The sequence below is a fragment of the Anser anser genome, assembly GCF_964211835.1.
Source record: "Anser anser genome assembly, chromosome: 18".
Classification (NCBI taxonomy): Eukaryota; Metazoa; Chordata; class Aves; order Anseriformes; family Anatidae; genus Anser; species Anser anser.
The window spans coordinates 4,227,860-4,241,656 of record NC_139739.1 but is presented as its reverse complement, the minus strand read 5'-3'; the positions used below and the strand labels follow the sequence as shown (position 1 = coordinate 4,241,656).

The 13,797-nt window shown below is 57.7% G+C and overlaps 1 protein-coding gene across 1 annotated transcript in view; it reads left to right on the top strand.

The window, feature by feature from the left end:
* LOC310883681 (uncharacterized protein) overlaps positions 1 to 13,797 on the top strand; it is a 113,253-nt gene that overhangs the window by 36,229 nt on the left and 63,227 nt on the right. Inside the window, exon 3 of the mRNA XM_083804463.1 lies at positions 12,079 to 12,199. The gene's annotated coding sequence lies outside the window, so the exon portion shown is untranslated. The remainder of the gene's footprint in view (positions 1 to 12,078; positions 12,200 to 13,797) is intronic.

Here is a 13,797-nt window from a genome sequence, read left to right as displayed (position 1 = left end):
GTTGCGGCGCGGGAGCTGTTTTTGGCTCGCTGGTTGGGTGGCTGGAAGGGAAAGCGCTCGAGCCCCTTCGGCAGCCAGGAGCACCCGGCCAGCGTCCCCGCCAGACCCTGAGGCTGATGTCTAGAGCAGCAGAAAGGGGCTGAGAAACCTCCTAGAGCCCGCTGCAGTGGCAGCCTACCCGAAGCTCAGCACCCCTGTCCTCAGCAGCTCCCGACCCTCGCCTGAGCCGGCAGTGGGGCCGCGCGGTAGCCGCGGCTGCTGTTTGGGCTGTTTGTCTTGGTTGGTCTAATTATGCCAAGAAAGTCATTACAATTTTATGCTCTTTGGATTAACGTTTTTGCCCAGGGCACCATAATTAGCGTATGGTTTGTAGCTTAATGATTCCGAGCGCAGTCAGTGCAAACTTCCCAGCTGTAAATCGGAGGACTCGGGACGTGGGGACGGGCGCGGTAGCTGTGCGGCTCCAGAAACGGGGATTTGCCCGTGCACACGCTGGGCGTGCTCGTGCTCTCACTCCATCCTGATGAAGCCACGGTGCCGCTGAGGAAGTGCAATGAGCTGTGACCCCCTTTTTGAGTGCAGAAATCCTCCCTGGAGCATCTTCTGCCCTGTGGGGCTCAGGTGTGGTGCTGCGCTATGGGGCCAGGCTCCCCGAAGGGACCCTGCTCGGGGCAGCTGCAGCATCCCTGGCTGCCCAGGCTGTGTCTTTGGGAGTTTGCTCAGCTCCCGCCGAGGAGCAGGCCATTTGGATAATGCTAATCTCTCCTTTAGCCCCGGATATTGGTTGTTTTACGCGTCTTCAGGTTTTTGATATTATTGCTGATGATGCCCAGGGATGTCAGTGCCGAGATGGAGCCACTGCCTCTTGGCGCGGGGCTGGCTTCGGAGGTGCTGGCGGCCAGGTTTTGATAGAGGAGCCCCCATCCAGCACACTGAGCTCACCCGGAAACCTGCACCGATGTAGCCAGAGACCCCCGGCTCATCCCTGGCGTCCGCAGTCGTCTTCTGGTTTCTTATTTATTGCTCGTTAGGCTGGCCATGAGCTCAGAGCCCGCGCGAGACGCCAAGCGGCCAGACTGCAGCTGTCGTCCCGTGACGGATTGCTTGGGTCGGCTCGGGAGCTCCCGGGAGAGTTTCACAATCTCTTTTCCACTGGAAAATTTCATTAATTCATTACAAAATTGTTAACATAATCAGGGGCTCCGGTTTTAACCGAAGGATATTCTCATGATAAATGTCACGGCTTTCCTTGAGTACAAGTCCAGGAGGAGGTTAAAGAGCAGCGAGAAGGAGCCAAAGCCAGCGGCACCGAGCATCTCGCGCCGCTCGGCTGCGAGCTTTCCCCCCAGGTTTCCCCAGGCAGGCGCTGGCAGGCTGGCACTCGCCTGCAGGGCACTGCAGGGACCCGTGAAATGCCACCCGTGGCATTTCGGTGGCCTTTGTGTTGGTACAGCTATAGACCCTCGCATGGGGTGCCCAGCTTAGGTGTTCCCACGTCTTTGGCCGCAGTTCTCGCAAGGCGATGAATTTTAGGAGGAATCGGGACAAAAGCTGGGCCCGTGGTAGCCGTTCCCATTAGCTGCCTGCGTGGCTGCTCGCAGCAGAATAAAAGGTGACGAGGTGCTTCTTGCCCCCGCCACAAGGAGCAGCCGTAAGGTTTTGTGCTGGGGCGATTCAATTTTCACCATTTTTTGCAGGGCTGACTTAAAAACAGAGCAGGGGGGGGTGCAGGGAAGGAGAGGTGGCTTGTTTGGCTGCCAGGGCTCCCGTTCGGGAGCATCGCACAGCATTTAATAAGCAAGGACCTTTTTTAATTCTTTTTGCCCTGGAGCTGGTCTGCAGCCTGGCAGCTGGTGGGGCCTGGGGACGTGCGGACACCCCGTTTTTTCTGGCTCTCGCAGTCTGTGGCTCAGCGTCTCCATGAGGCTCATCGCCCTCGCTGCAGCTGCCGGGGGCCGGCGCGGTTTTCCCCTCTCTCCGCGTTTCGTTGGATTTTAGCCCCGTGCCAAGCTTCGCAGGCACTGCCGCCTGTCATTCCAGCGGTGGCTGCATTTCAGGGAACTAACGAAGTGATGATTTCCCCTAATTGGCCCCTCAGATTTGCTGATCTCGCTCGAGGATCGCAGGTTAAACACGAAGTCGGTGCCTGTTGTTGTTGGCAAGGCAGACGCGCTGCGCTGCACGGCCGGGGGAGCGCAGGGGAGGGGTTCGGGGCATGAGTGGTGCTGGGATCCTCAGCTGGCTGTCCCAATATCAGACGTGCTTGGCTGTGACAGCACGTCCCAGCACCACGTGCCACCGCCGGCCTGCCCAGCAGCCCCCGAGGCATGCACAGCACCCCAGGGTGCTGCAGGTGCTGCAGGGCAGCCGTCACTGCCGAGCTGGGCAGTGTGATGGGAAGGGCAGTGAGCGTTTCAGGGTCCAGGAGGGGCTGCACGGAGCCGCCACGGTCCCTGGAGGGGCCGAACGGGAGCACCGCAGCCCCAGGCACTGCACAGCACCGGCCCCGCGTGCGGGCTGGGGGGGGAAGCCCTGGCCAGGCTGGGAGCCCAGGAGCGCTCGCAGCCCCTCAGCTCCCCTGGCAGAGCTCAAGGTTGCAGTGCCCCTGTGCGCATGCAGGGGCCACAAGTTTCTGGAGGGAATAGCAGGAAAAATCAGGCATGGGGGGAGGTCACGTCCTATGGGGAGATCCACCAAGGGTTTCATCTTCCTGCTGCAGTCGCGTTTGTGCTGCTGGTTTGCCATTCCCCCATTTCTCCCTTCCCTCACCACTGCTTTTCCTTCTCAGCTCGGTGCCATCCGTCACCTCATCCTTCCCTCCCTGCCTTTTCTCCATCTTGATCACAAGCCCTTTGGGAGGGACAGATACCCACAGCCAGCCCCTGGGGATGCTGCTTGTTTTCCATCCCTTTTTTCCATCTCCACGGAGTGCTTTTTGCACGGTTCCCTCCCTAGCCTAAAATACCCGCTGACTCCAGCCGGGGCCGTGATGCCCGTGAGTGATGCCGCGTGCCTGCACCCATGGGGACGGTGTCCGCAGCTGCTGAGAGGCAGGGACGTCCTCCCCAGGAGGTCGTCACCTGCATGGGACCTGCCCCAAGACATCCTTGAGCAATGGCAGGAGGAAGGACAGCACCGTGGGAACTCTCCTAGCCCCATGGGTCACCTCCAGAAAGCAGTGCCATGGTTTGGGGTGAGATGCGCGCGTTATGGCAACAGGGGTAACTATTTCGCAGGAGGGCTGTGTCCGTAGCTGATGACCAGGCATGAGCTGGGCAAAGCCACAGAAGGCAGCAGGGAAAAAACCAGCTCAGGCAGTGCAGAGGGCGGGGATCCCTTCCCCCAGGAGTTTTCTCCTTCCCCCAGGAGTTTTCTCCCTCCCCCAGGAGTTTTCTCTTTTTTTTGGCTCCTTTGGGCAACGGCAGCCCCGGGGCAGGGCAGCTGGGAGCTCAACCAAACCGTGTTCGTGCAGCCACTACGGTAAGGCCCAGAGGAGACATCCGAGAGCAGAATGCAGGGCCGGGCTCCCTGCTCCGCTGGCGTTTTGTTCACAGCAAGTGCCCGGCACGGGAAGCGAGTTTCGGGAGGAATCCGGTGCCTGGGGGAGAGCGGCGGAGCCCTGGCGGCAGGGGAGCAGCTGGAGCCCAGCCGAAGCCACAGCTGCGGGGAGTTGAGTTACTCACTCAGCTTCCAAAATCACATTTTTCCGCGCTTCCCTCATCTGAACGTGGAATAACGCCGATATTGTGAGCGCAGCCGGGCGGGAGCACCCAGCCTGCAGCCGGTGCACGGGGGCTGCGTGCAGGGCACCGACCCGAGCACCCCCCTTTTGCAGCAGGGGGACGCCAAAAGGTGCAAAATAAGCCCCTAAAATGCACTTAGTGCCCTGAAGCCCCCCACGCACGCCTCACGGGGCGGTGCTCAGCCCCTGAGCTGTGTGCTGGACACGCAGCGTCCCAGCCACCAGCCCACCGGCCGGGTCCCTGGGCACACACCAGCGCCGGGTGCTGAGGGTGCAAAGCCCCGTTACCGGGAGCTCCGGCATTTCTGGCATTCCTGAGATGCCGGCAAGGTTTCAGGCAGACCAGAAGGGAGCCCTGGCAGGGAAAGCAGTGCACACGAATGCTTCTGATTCCAGCCCCTGACCCGGATGGGCTTGTTTGAACCTCTCAGCGCCCATTTTCGCCCTGCCCAGAGCCCTGCAGGAGGGTCCTGGGGTTGTCCTCGGTGACATTACAGCACCGGGGGCTGCACCCCACCACGCTGGGTTGGGCAGCGCTGGGGAGAAACCTCCGCACCCATCGTTGGCAGCTGGGCTGGACGGGGTTTCCAGAATCTCTCACTCCTCCTGTTGCCTCCTGAAGTCCCAATCTCTCCTCGTTTCACAGCATTTTGCTGTGCTGCCCAGCATGCCCCCCCCCCCGCCCCAGGGCATCCAGGGGTGTCCGTATTGCTCCCAGAGTCTGGCTCCTACAGGGTGCACTTCCCAAAACCTTGTGCTTTGCTCCGGGCGGTGACCAATAAATGTGCTCACGGGCTAATTAGCAGTAAAGGAGCACGGAATAAATGACGAGCTTGAGCGCAGCCTGGCCCAGCCCTCGTGGGGCTGGCATCGAGGGGGCGAGGCAGGGCTGGGCAAGGTGCTCCGAGAGCCGTGCCCCTCGGAAATGAACAGGGCTCAAACGTCCGCAGCAGGCGCGGGGAGGCGAGGCGGGGAGGAGGGTCTGGTCCCGCCACCCAGCGAGCGCTGCGGTTCCAAAATTAAATGCAGTTGCCATAGAAATATTAATTGGGAAGGAAATCTGGAGATGACACTTGAGCAGAAGACAGAGCATTGCGGAGGGATGAGGACAGCGATGAAAATAGAACAGTTGAAAGGAAAAGTCTTCAAAGGAAGTCTCACGTAGGTGAATGCTTAACGCACAGCAGCAGGTCGCCACGTCAGCCGCAGGGGGAATATTGTAGGGCAAGGGATGGGAAGTGCTTGCTGGAGGACCGAGTGCTCTTATCTCTGGCAGAGGTCACCGGGCGCTGGAGGATGGGGTCTGAGGACGGGCCCTGCAACGGCAGCAGGTTTCCACTCTTGCTGGGAAGCAGGAGCCAGCCGGGTGCCTTCTCCCCTGAGGGGCATCAGCCTCCGAGCCGCTGCTTTGCAACCAAGCCCCGAGCCAGACGAGGCACCCGACCCACGGCCTCCTCGCAGTCTGGATCCTCTGCCTCCGGGCAGGGGCTGGAGGGAGGTTCCCAGCGCCCGGCTGGGGCTGCGCCTCCGCCCCGCAGGAGTGTTTGCCTGGCAGCAGGGAGGGAGAAGCACCCGTCCCTGCCAGGCAGCGCGGGGGAACCGGCTCTTTCAGGTCCCTCTTGCCCCCAGACTGTTGCTTTGCCTATTTTTTGGGGGGAACGGGGCTGAAAAGCCCGTAATCGGAGAGGTCTCCTGTGGTGAAGCAGGGCTGACGCAAGGCAAAGCGGTGCTGGGGTGCCCCACGGTGCACAAATCCTGCTGGGACTGCTGCCAGCTGTGCCCAGCTCCCCGGGGGAGGACGTGCTGCCGGGCCACCCCTTCCCTGCTGGTACCGTCACTGGTGGCTGAGAAGATAAGGAAGTTGCCGTACAAAAAAATCCCAATATAATTATAAAAAAAAATAAAATGATAATAACAGATGGCCCTCTCTTAGGACAGGGTGGGGATGGAGATGGGGATTCGGATGGGGACGGGGGTAGAGATGTGATGGGGATGATGGGGATGGGGACGGGCGTCTCGTGCAGGTCCGTGGCGCCCTGCTGTGCACGTGGTGACCGCGGGCGATGAGAGCCCAGCCGTGGCCCCTCGCCCGGCCGGGTGGCACTGCGGGCTGCAGCGTGGGGCTGGTGGCCCCGCCGCCCTCGCCTCACGCCGTGCCATCAGCGCGGGGGGCACGGGGCAGCTGCGACCTGCAGGGAGCGGCGGCTGCCTCGGCGCATCCATCTCCACCGCTCCTTCCACTTAAAAGGAGGGAGGATTACAATGAAGTCGCACTTTTCCCATGAACCACCTCCCACTGTGTTATGCTCCGAAGTTAATTGCAAACGAGGAGATGGAAATAGCTTATTTTGACTTTTCTTAAACAGTGCTTCATTGATTTTTTTTTTTGCCTTATTTTTTTTTTTTTCTGTCTCAAGAGGCAGGCCTGTATCTATTGGAAAATAGCAATTATTTCTGTAATTCCCTAGAATTAGTGGAATTAGTTGAATGAGTAAAATCTGAAGTGAGATGCTGATTAGAAATACACTGGTGTCGGAAGAGCCATGTGCGGCGTCGGGCGCTCCCTGTCCGTCCCTGGGCACGGCCGCGGTAGGGACAGCTTTGTCCTGAGCTGCTTTGAAGTCTCTGAAGCTTTCTGGCCTCAGCGGGTGCTGGCTACTGGCTTTGCAGTGGCTTTTAGGTGGGATCGCCTGTGTGAAGCGAGCTCCCTAGTGAGCCCTTGGGCTGGGCTTACGACCAGCGTTTTTCACGCGTTCCCTTTCAGGGGTGTTCCCTTGCTTCATGGAGAGGTGTCAGCTGGGTCGTGGAAGGCCGGCGGGCTCGTCCAAGTTGGGATGGAGACGCTCCGTGGCTTTCGGTGAGCCGTGGTTGGGCTGTGACGCACCTGGTTGAGTGTGAGCTCTGCGGGGAGCCCTGCCACAGGGGCACTGACCAGCCTGCCCCAAATGTTGGGGACTGGTGCCACTCGGGGTGATGGCTCTTGGACCAGGGGCCGCATCCTGGAGACCCTCCCTGGAGCGAGGCAGGAGCACGAGGGCAAAACATCTAAAAAAGGAGGAGAAAAGCCCAAAGAGCTGCTTTTCCTAAATGAACCCGGGTTGGAGCGGTCCATCCTGGGCGCCTCCTGCTGCGTGCAGGGCACGAGCCAGGTCTTTGGGTTCTTGGCTCTGCCAAGGAGTTGGGGCTCGCGGTACTTCATCAGAAAAAAAAATAAAAATGGTCCTGTGGTATTTTTAATAACCTGCTGGTTTAACTCAATTATGAGAGCATAATTAACTTGCTGAGATGAAACGTGAGATAAACCTTTGATTTTTTTTTTTTTCTTGAAGGATGCTGCAGATAGATTTTGAACTTTGTATTCAATTACTTAGAAGAGAAAAAAATTAACAGGTTTCTGATGAGAAAAGCATACTACCTCCTTCATAAAGAGAGATTTATTAAGGATAGTGAACGAGTGTACCTCAGGGCTCAATCATCTACTGTTTTTTTTCAAGGGGTGATTCAATTACTTTAAGATGTGTTGCCTAAAAGAACAAACCGGTCTCTGTTACCCGGCAAATTAATCAAGTTCCTTCAGTGGTTTCTCTGGGTTAATAATTTCATTTAGGCGGCCTTCTGTTCCGTGGTTTCATCCCTACCAAGAAAACTCTCAAATGAGAGGGAGGAAAAAAAAAAAAAAAAAGAAGTGCTATTCATTTGCTGGCCTTAGCACAGAGCACAGGCAGCACATGTAACCGCGACGGGAGGAGTTTGTAAAAGATCAGCCTGCTCTGAGGTGCCTGTGAAAGCAGCAACTGGTTGGAAGATATTTAAAAAAAAAATGTGTTAAGGCTAATATTTTCACTGTGTAAAAAGGCCATTTGGATTTGTTGTCATCCGTGAAGAGCTGTGGATTTGATTCGTAATTACTGTGAATGATGTTCTCTGGATAGTGCGAGCGAATCCTGAAAATGTCACAAGTTTTTAACACTTTTTTTTCCTCTTGAATATTCATAGCTCCACTGTTCGATACAGATGGACGAAGTGCAGCAAGGAAAAAGACATTCCTGACGTTGGTCTGTCCGTGTGTGTGATCCCAGCCTCTGCCCCCGGCCCCGCTCCGGGCTCCGAGGGCGCAGGGGCTGCGGCCGGCCCCGCCGCCTTAACTGCTCCCGGGGCCAGCTCAAGGAGCACAGTAAAAATTTACGATCCCCATCACATCATGCTGAATAAATACCTAATCCCCTTTATTCTTAAGCAGTAACGACTAATGAATTGCTTTATGTACCGGAACAGCGAGGTCGGGATCTGAAGGTTAAGCGGGCTTGCACGCCCCACCGCAGCCACGGCTGCACAAAACGCCGTGGGTCGGGGTTTGGGGGTTATCCTCTCCCCACGGGGTGACGCTGCTGGGGACACGGCTCCTCCTCTCCCTGCCCCTTCCCTGCCTCATGCACACTGCTGCTGGGCAGCCTGCGGTTTTGGGGGGCTGGCTTGGAAACGCTGCTGCCGGTAGCTTTGGAAGAAGGGGTTTAGAAGCCTGCGGGGCTTGAAATGGCATCGCAGCCCCGGTGAGCCCCAGCTCCGTGGGCTCCGTTCCCAAAGCGAGAACCCACCTCAGAGACGCTTTTGGCAAAGGCTCCGGGGCTATTTTCATACATCGTAAACCAGCTCTCAGAAGCTCACGTGCGGTGCGGTTGAATTCTCCCAGCATAAACGCAAAGAGCAGAGGCGAGGACTTGACCATGAGCCCGGGCTGCGGCGGCCGCACGTGGACTGCGAGCCCCAAAATGCCTCGTGCAGCATCCCGACACCGCTGGGTGCCAGGCAGGGACGTGCTGCCCGACCTTTCTGCATTTTCGGCACCTTCATGAAAACGTGACCGGTGTGGGCACCCCGGGCTGCTCCGAGGGCTGAGACGTGGGCAGACATGGGGCGTGCAAAGCTGCCCGCAGCCCCGTTAGCCCTAACGAGGCAGCTTCGTTAGGGGCCGGCTGGGGAGCGCCTGGCTGCCTGCGCGGGGCAGCGGATGCTCGTGTCATGGCTGATTACTTTTCATTTGGGCAGGGTTCAACCGGCGATAAAGCTAAAGGGAGGGATTGTAGCTATTCCCAGAACAAGAGGTCATCTGTTTTCTTTCAGGGAGCTTGGCTCTGGCTCCAGCGCGCTGAGGAACAGCGAGGCCCTTTTATCTGCCGGGGAGGGGAAGGGCTTTCGGGGGGCCTCGATGGTTTCTCTCCCCGTGCGAGCCCTCGCTGCAGCCCAAGCAGCGTGCCCGAGCTCCGCGTGGTGCCACGGTGCCTGGGGATGCTGCGGAGCACATCCGAGCCCGACCCCAAGGACCGTGCAGGTGCAGGAGCACGGCCGTGCCAATGCCCCCTGCCATATAGGTGCCGCAGTGTGCTTTGTACCCTTCATTTTCCACGACACGCCTGTATAGCTCTTTTCGAGGCTCCTGGCCTCCACCTCCCAAATACACTTTGGGTACAAAGCCGCGTGCTGAGCTGGGGTGAGCATTTTCCAAGTGGCGTTTTCCAAGTTTCCTGGCTCACAGAGCAACCACACTCCAGGTCCCCAGCAGCCCTTTGCCACCCCTGGCCGAAACCACCGTGCGCCCCTGGGGCTGGTGCGGGTGCGGAGCTTCGCAGGCAACCCCAAATGTTGGCGTTGGGCACAGCTGGAGCTCCAGCAAGGCCAGAGGGGCCCCTCGCCTGCCTGCACGATCCCACACGGACAGGAATGGCTCCCAGATGTTGCACAGAGCCCACCTTTGAACGAAAAGCCTCTAATCTTATCCCGGGGACTCCCAGCATTGGCTTTGCCTTCTCCCCGCCTCGCGTGCAGACAGCCGTGCTTTGGTGCTGCCTGCGCAGCGTCTCGGAGGCGGCGTGGCTTTGGACGGGAGCTCCTGTCGTGCCTGGGGTGCGCTGGCTCCTTGCACCGCTCATTTGGGGTCGCCTCAATCGGCTCCTGGTTTTGTTAACGCTTTCCCACTTAAATTCAATGCACATTCTTCTCTGTCTCCGTTTGTTCTCCCTCCGCTTCGCTACAAGAGCCAGTTGCTTTTCCCACGTGAGTGAGGCAAGCAGAGGAGCTCTAATTATCGCTGTCCTCCTCGAGCAGAGGATTGGTGACCCAGAGACGGCCCCGCACCGGGGCTCAGCTCCAGCAGTCCCCTCTTCCAGCCCCAGTTCCTCCCATGCCCATTTCTGCCCTGTCCCCAGCGGGCTGCGAGCCGCTGCTGCAGGTTGCGGTGAGGGCCGTGGCACAGCCCTGGGGCCTCGTTTGCTCTCAGGCTCTTAAGGCAATTTGCAAATACAGCCCCGTGCGGGGAGGTAGGGGGCTGTGCGGGGCTGGCTTTGCCCTCTGCTGAGCGCTGAGAAGGGAGCGAGGAGCCAGAGCAGGGCTGGAGAGCTGCTGGGGGCGACCAGGGGTCCGCGCCCCCCGCTCTGCTCGGCTCTGCCGGCCGGACCACGGCTCCCGCAGCCCGCCGGGGGATTTGTCGCTGGAGAAATGCAGTGCTCGTGCTGAGGAAAGTAGGGCATCCGCTTGGCAGCTCCAGAAATAATGGGAGATCGGTTTAATTATTCTACAGAAATGCTCAGATTGTGCAGATGCCTAACTTAGGTTTAATATAATTAAGATAACTCATGTCTATAAACATGTCTGGGACTGAGCGGGGTGTTGGAGCCGCCGCTCCAAGCCTGCGTTTTCCCTCGCAGACGTCAGCTGGAGCTCCGAGAGCCCACGGGCAGCAGGATGCGGCCGTGCCTGCCCCCCCCAGGCCCTGCTGTGGGTTGGGGGTGCTGGGACGGCGCCGACACCTCCCCGTGCCCAGCTCTTCTTGCACAAACCCAGGGGAGGCTGGGTCCTGTGCTGGGGCATCCCTAGTGCCGAGTGGATCGGGATAGCAAAGAAAAAACCCTTTGCTGGTGACACCAGTGCGCTGGGGTTGAGTTGAGCCTCTTTCTTTTTTTTTTCAATGCATAGAAAATTGCCCCTTTTCTCCCCAGATTGTGGCTGGCTGCCCTGCCCGGGGTACCTTTGTACCCTGGCTGAGCCCAAATGCTTTTCCTAGGGTTGAGGCACGGGATCTGCGTTGCAAGGTGTCCCAGGCACAGCAAACCCGGGCATTTGTCAGGCACCGAACATCTGAAACTTTGCCTTGTTTTTCTGCACCCTTCTTTGGGCTCCTTCCCCCAGCCTGCCTTGTGCATCCCTGGCTCTTCGCACCTTGAAACCCTCCTGGCGCTCTTCTTGTGCACTGCAAGCCCCCAAAAAAACGAAGTCAGGATCTTGCTTGCTAACGAGCACCGCCGGGGCACCTGGGGAGCGATGCTGAGAAACACGGGGCAAAACCCAGCCACGAAGGCTGCGCCGTCGTCCCGCCTTACCCCTGACTCCGGAGCCCCGTGCGGCACCGAGGTGGCTGGAGAACGCCGCACACCGCTGCCGAGTAATTAGAGCAAACGCGCACACACACACACACAGAGGCGCAGCAGTACTGATTTCGGCATTAGCATGATAATGAACGTTCTCACTAGAAGCTAGTAATTATGTTTCCTCTTTTTTTCCCCTCCCCCTGAAAGTATAATTAATTATGAATAGAGCCAGAGTTTGACGCTAACGCATATTTTTTTTTTTTTTTATAAATCCCTTTTGGTTCCATTTCTGCCCTATTAAAAATTTATGAAGGAACCAGAGGTAAAGTCATTTTCCCAGGCTGTTGCTCCTATAAATTCAACGGGGATAATATTAAAAATAATACTAACAGAAGAAGGCGGGAGGGCACTTTGCAGAGGGTTTCTCCCCTTTCCCTTGGGCCGCATCCTGGGTAAGAAGCCGGGTTCTCCAGGCAAAAAAAAAAAAAGAAGAGGGAAACCAAGTGGTGGGCAAGGAGGCAGGGGAGGGGGCTCAGCTGGGCACGGGACCAGGCACCAAAGCCTGGTGGCGGCACTGCGAAACACGTGCACCGTGCTTGGCATTGTCCTCAGCCTGCCGCAGGGCACCGCAGGCAGCCTGGGCGTCTCTGGGCAGCCGGTGGCAGATTTTGTTCCCGTTATTACAGGTGCACGGGTGCCCCGGGGTGATGAGGCATGGAGCTGGTGAGCACGAGGGTTCATCGCGGGATGGGGCTGGGGGGTGCCAGCCCTGGGGGTGGCAGCCCTGCAGGTCCCCTCCCCGAAGCCACCGGGGCTGCCGAGGGTGGAGAAACGCTCTGGGAGCACCCAACATCGTTTGTTTAAAACAAGCAAAAATCAAGCAAAACCCGCAAGCACTTTCAGTACCTTGGGAAATAGTTTAGGACTATGAAATGCAGACTCACAAACTTTTAAGAAGGTGCTTTTCTCTTTCAGTCTGCTCACACAGAAGATAAAGGAGGAAGATACAGGAGGCCCTTGCCCCTGCAGACGAAGGCGCTCCTGGTCCTCCTCCTCCTCTGCCGGCTGCCATTCATCCCGGAGGCCTTCCCTTGCTGTAGGTGGGAGCTGTTTTTCTTCTTAAATTGCATTTATTCTAACAAATGTCTCATGCAAACACAATTGCAGGTTTGCTGGAGGGAGATGCTATTTGCAGGCAGCCTGGCACAAAGGCGGATTTATTCTCCTTCCTTTCATTCATTTGAAGCTAAAGTAATAGCTCTAACTACATCTGACTTATAATAAGCGCGTTACTGGGAACAAACCTGTATTCTGCATGTATTTCCCTCTTTGTCAGCTCTACCTAGGCACTTTTTCTCCTTCTCTCTCCCTCCCTTTTTACAATAACAAAATCAGAGCCTTGTCAGTTGAAAGTTTATACGCCCTATTTATAGCGCTCCCCCGTCTCCCGGCTTTCACGTCCCGGCACAGGGAGCTCCTTCCCCTCTGCTCGCAGGGAGCTGCGGTGCCCAGGGAGCGGCTCCTCCGGCCCTCCTGCGCAGCCAGGCGTGCCCTGCTCTCTGCACCATCCCCGCACGCTCTGCCCTGGGAGGTTTGCTGTCTCTTTTTGCCGGTGGGCCCACGAATTTTGGGGGTTGCTGTCAGAAAACAGGGGGGATTTTGCTGGGCAGCCCATGGGGTTTGCTCCTTGCAGCTGTTGAGCGTCTTGCTGGTGCCCGTCGGTCCTGGGGAAGCGTCACCAAAGCCTGGCATGCAAATTCAGCATCCACCCGGTGGCTTTCATTAGGAAGGAAAATAGGAGTGTTTCTCCAGGGAGCTTCACTGGCTGCTTCCCTGGGTTTTGTATTCAAGCTGGAACCTCGGTGAGTGTGTGTGTTTAGGAGGCCTCCGCAGACAGGTAAATCTGGACTCGGCACCGCCGTGTCTCTGCTAAGGGGAGGTGGGCGCCCATCGCTGCCGTCCCACCCGGTGCCTGTGTGCACTCGTGGCTTTTCCTCCCCCAGCAGGAGCACAGCATCTCCATGTTCTCGCTGCCGTGGCGCTGGGGGGCTCAGCAGGGCTCCCCGTCTGTGCCAGGCAAGAAGGATGAGCAGGAAAGAGGCTCTTGGGTCGTTCTCCCTCTGGCTAAATCTGATCCCACCGAAGGGAAAACCCTGAGCGCCAAAAAACATCTCCTCCACGAGGGGTCCTGCTCCCACGAGCTGTTTATGGGCTGAACAGCCATCAGAGCCCGATAACGAAGCGGTGTTTGCAGCACAGGGCAGGACGCCGGGGCTGCAGGGAGGGCGGCTCAGCCGCCACCGCCTTTCCTACACGGATTTTTGCTTGCTGAAGAGTCGGCCCTTCTGTTAAATATAGCTCATGAGCTGTTCTTGAATTGCACCTAATTACGTCTCCTCTCCAGCGCACGCTTCCTGCCTGTTTGCAGCTACAAGGAGCCGGGTGATTGCAGCTTGAACTCCTCGGGCTCATTTGTTATCCCCGCGTCTCATGCTTGGAAGGAGGGAGATGAAAAGTTGAATCCTCTGAGAAGGGAGGGGAAAAAAAAAAGAAATAATCCTGGCGAGGTTCCTTTTGAGCTCTTCGCTCATTAAGATGTCAAAAGGTTGGGTGCCCTGGCAACTGCTTCTCCTGGCTAAGCAGGACTTGAAATTGCTGCAGTCACCAGTCGGAAAATCTGCAGGCGCTCGCCCA